At 41.9% G+C, this 4,567-nt stretch overlaps 1 non-coding gene across 1 annotated transcript; it reads right to left on the bottom strand.

Moving 5' to 3' along the window:
- Positions 1–4,207: 4,207 nt before the first annotated feature.
- TRNAW-CCA (transfer RNA tryptophan (anticodon CCA)) lies at positions 4,208–4,279 on the bottom strand. Its single transcript has one exon. It is a non-coding gene; the product is annotated as a tRNA-Trp (tRNA).
- Positions 4,280–4,567: the final 288 nt, after the last annotated feature.

Here is a 4,567-nt window from a genome sequence, read left to right as displayed (position 1 = left end):
GAGTAAGGTGTAAACCCCTTAACGCAGTTTACAAAACCCTGCATAATCTGGCTCTGCCAATCCTGAATTATCTGTGGCTACCTTCCTACCTTTCTCTATACTCAGATCACATGGGCTTTTTAGTATCTCACATCCCAAACTTTTGCTCTCCCTTAGTCTGCACATTCTGTTTAGAACATCTTCCTCTAGTTACCCTTCAGATTTCAGTTCAAATGTCACTTCTTCAGAGAAGCCTTCCCTTCCCCTTCCTTCCCTTTAATTCAAATTAATTCTCTTGCAGAACTCTGTTCTTTCTCTCCACAGAATTGCCACAATTTATAATCATACATTTTTCTTCTATTATTTAATGTACACAGACACACCAGAATGGGTGTCAACAGCTTGGAAGAAAATCCCAGAGACAATAGTGGAACATACTTAAGAATTGCTCTATTACAATATTCTTGGTGACAAGGAAAGTGATACTGGGTGAAAAAAACATGGGCACAGACAACACTGAGCGGAAAAATGATTCAGAATAGGATTCAGAGTGTGAAGAGTTTAGCAAGGCCTTAACCATTTTATTTTCCTCTTTATGTGAGTACAAGAGTCATATCATTTTAAATGTTTGATTAAAACTATGTCTAAGTAAGTCTAAAATGGACTTATTAATAACATGAAATAAAAGGTCAGAGTGATAATAAAATATTATGTCATAATTTAGTTGGCAGTGTTTTTTCTTTATTGGTGGCACAAAAAATAATGGTGCATCTTATAATTCCACGGTGTCTTAGAATCCATGGAATACTCCAGGTTCTTTACTACTGACTTTGTGAACTGTAAAATGAAAAATTCTGAAATAAATCATCTCTAGGACCTCTTCTTGTTCTGTTGTTCGGTGCTTCTCTGTGTTAAGGCCTGGATCTCAATGCTGATGGTGGGCAGACTCAGGGGACTTGGCTCTGCTTGTTAAATGCCATTATTCCTTTTTTTTTTTAAATTGTGATCTTTTAAAAATTGAAGTATAGTTAATTTACAATGTTGTGTTAGTTTCAGGTGTACAGCAAAGTGATTCAGTTGTATATATATATCTTTAATACTTAAGTAAATTTTAATGGCATGGTAAATTGGCAAAGATAATTTTTATACCAGTTGGATGAAATACAGTGTAACCATTAATAATATGCAGTATCCACTCCTAGGTATTTTTCCCAGAGAAATAAAAAATATGCCCACATAACATCTTATAGTATGTGAATGTCCATAGCAGCATTATTCACAGTAGCCAAAAACTGGAAACAACCCAAATGTCCATCAACTGATGAATATATGTATATAAAATGAGGTCCAAAAAATAAATAAATAATAAAAAATAAAATGCGGTCCATCCATACAATGGAATATTATTAAGCAATGAGAAGGAATGAAGTAGTGACACAGAGTACAACATGGGTGAACCTTGAAAACATTAAGTGAAAACATCTAAGTAAGAGAAACCAGACCCAGAAGGTCACATATTGTGTAACTTCATTTATAGAAACATCCAGAATAGGCATATCTATGGAGACAGAAAGTAGATACATGAATGATTGCATAGGGCTGGACGGGACAGTGGGTGTGAGGAAATGGGTGGTGACTGCTAATGGGTAAAGGGTTGCTCTTGGTGGTTATAAAAATGTTCTAAAATCGATTGTGGTGATGATCGTACAAGTCCGTGAATGTACCCAAAGCTGTTAATTGTACACTTTAAAAAGGTGAATTATATTGTATGTGAATTAGATCTCAATAGAGATGTTTTAAAAGACACATTAAATTTATAGGTAATATCTGTTAGTGTAGTATCACAGGGGAAATTGTTTTACATGAAGATTTTTACAAGAGAATGATGTGTAAGGACATATAGACAGAAAAATCCCAGTGAAGTTACACATTATGGCAAGAGTCTTGGTTTTCTCTGAGATGTTTGAATTTGGGTCATTTTAAGTTTTCTCATCACCATGTCCTGTATCGACAAATTTTCTATTAAAGAGCATATTTTACTGTTTAAAAGAAAAAAATAGTAATTGCCTTCTTTTCAAAATAGGGCAAAATAAAACACTCTTCCTCATAGGTGTGACTCAAGTACATTCTTGTGTGAAGGGCTGGAGGAAGAGGGTCCCCACATCGTCTCTTCAGTCTCTGCTTTGTGTTTTGCTGGTCACGTGTCAGAATCTCTTCAGATAAATTATGAGACTGGGGCCTCCCTGAGAACCTGATCTATTTTATCCTCTGACCCGTCCCCAGCTCCTAGAAGGGTGCTTAAACATCCTAGAACATCATGTGTGTGTTATCCTGTCATGATTATGCAAATGTTTGGGAAATAAATTATTATGACCGCTCTTAGGGTCACTCTACAGAGGAGAAAACCTTCAGAGAAGAAGCATCCCGCACAGACAGCGGATTCCCCGAGAGCGCCCCTGTTTCTGTTTACAGAAGACCCGCACGGCCATTGCTGCAGGTCAGTAAGTTTCAGACATTTGGACGTACGGAAGGGAGGGAGGGAGGGTCAAGCACGACCGTCGCCAGGCAGGTGACATGGGGAGAGTCAGTCCTGCAGGTCACATCCAGGAATGTGAAGGAGGAGAGAGCACAGGTCTGGTCCCCAGGCCACTTTTGTGTTCTCGCAGTAGGACCGGCTCCAGCTATGGATCCAGGACGTTCCCAAAAGCGCACTCACCCCAAGTGAAGACGATTGACCTCAGCGTTGCCTTCCACGCGCTGCCCTCTCGCTTTCCCTGGGTAGGTAGAACTTCCCCCTGGCACCTACTGATCCTTAGGGAGCTCCTGTGACAAAGGGAACTCTCGCGGTCCCACCTCACGTTCCTCTGGCTTAGTGGCTGCAGGAACCTCGGTCTCGGAGAAGGGGCTGGACCACCAGCGCAGTTTGGAGGATGGCCAGAGCCTTAAAATCGCCAGGGATCGCGAGCTGCTTAAACAGGCGAAGGCAAGTGTTCTCCGAGACCCTTCCCCTAACCCTGTCTACCTTTACTTTTTCCACCTTTCCACCTTGCTTTCTGCACGCCCATGATGTAAAGACAAGAAGTGCAGAGAGAACCCGAAACACTCTGGACGCATGGAGAGCAAACATTGAATTCTGCAAGGGAGAAGTGAGGAAGTTAGCATGTGATAAATATCCGAAAGGGACCAGCATTTGTGGCTTCGTGGCACAAAGGTAGCGCATGTGTCTCTAGATCAGAAGGTTGAGGGTTCAAATCACTTTGGTATCCAAGTAGATATTACCCCTCAATTCTGAGATTTCACCAATCATCAACCTTTTAAAAAAGAGGCTTTTTTTTTTTTTTTTTTTTGCCTCGCTTCTTGTGGGATTTTAGCTCCCCGACCAGGGATTGAACCCAGGCCCTCCGCAGTGAGAGCGCGGAACCCTCACCACTGGACCTCCAGGGAACTCCCTAAAAGAGAATTATTTACCTATCTATTTATTTATTGAACTCAGCAAAGGACAGACTTTTAAATGGAAGGGGGTTGAGGCTGGCTTAATTAATTAAGTGAAAGCTTAATCCTGATAAGTCTGCCATCGTCCCCATTTCTGCCAACCTGGGTTTTTCCTTTTTGAGGTCGTGACCACTGGTTTGTATGTGGAACTTGATTGTTTCATATCCCTCTAGGAGAGATGCATTTAAATGAATCCTAAGTGACAACGTGGTAAATGCCAGGGTAGCTTTCCACTGCCATAGAATTCAGGAACTCGATCATCAACATAATAAACTTAGAATCATGAAGTCTGTTTGGTGGTGGCAGTTGAGGTGGGGAGGGGGGACAGGGAAACTGACTTCATCTAGATGACTCAAATATCAACCCAGAGAGACTGTGCCAAACCCTTCTGGGGACCCAGTAAAACTACGTCCACATCAGAGTGAATTCGTTAACAAAGTCTCCTCATGCCGTTTTAATGTCCTATCTGAAGTCGTCTGATGTCCTACCTGAAGCTTAGTCCTGATAAGGAAAAGGATGGAAAGACCTACATTTCGGCTCACCTGGGGTTTTCTTCCCTTTCAGATCATCCTTATCTTTCTGTTAAGTGCCTGTCCATTGCTGAGTTGTTCACAAGAAGTTTCTCTGGACTAAAGAAAAGGAGAAAATCCACGCCTGGGAGCCCGCAGACAGACGCTTGTTTACTTTTGTTCACTACTGAATCCATCCCTTGGGGCAAGAGGAAAAGACACAACCTTGACCCCGACGTGATTTGAACACGCAACCTTCTGATCTGGAGTCAGACGCGCTACCGTTGCGCCACGAGGTCTTGGGAATGGCCCTATTTTTTATGCCTTAGAGGGACAATTTCAGCGGTTGTCAGGTGCAGCGTCCAGTATTTTTTTCTTTTACTGCTCTCACTACGTCTTGGGATTGACTGTGAGTTCTTTGTCCCTTTTATAACGAGGCTATTCAAAGCGAGACGTAAATGTAAATGAAGCAGGTGGGAAGCTGAGGGCTCAGGGGATACTCGCCCTGGTAATTCGGGAACCCCACTTCCCCTACGGAGGTTTAAAGGAACGATGCTTGGGAAGAGACTGGAAAATAAGAAGCTCAG

Source organism: Pseudorca crassidens, chromosome 15 (genome assembly GCF_039906515.1).
Source record: "Pseudorca crassidens isolate mPseCra1 chromosome 15, mPseCra1.hap1, whole genome shotgun sequence".
NCBI classification, from domain to species: Eukaryota; Metazoa; Chordata; class Mammalia; order Artiodactyla; family Delphinidae; genus Pseudorca; species Pseudorca crassidens.
This window is presented reverse-complemented; position numbering and strand designations above follow the sequence as displayed.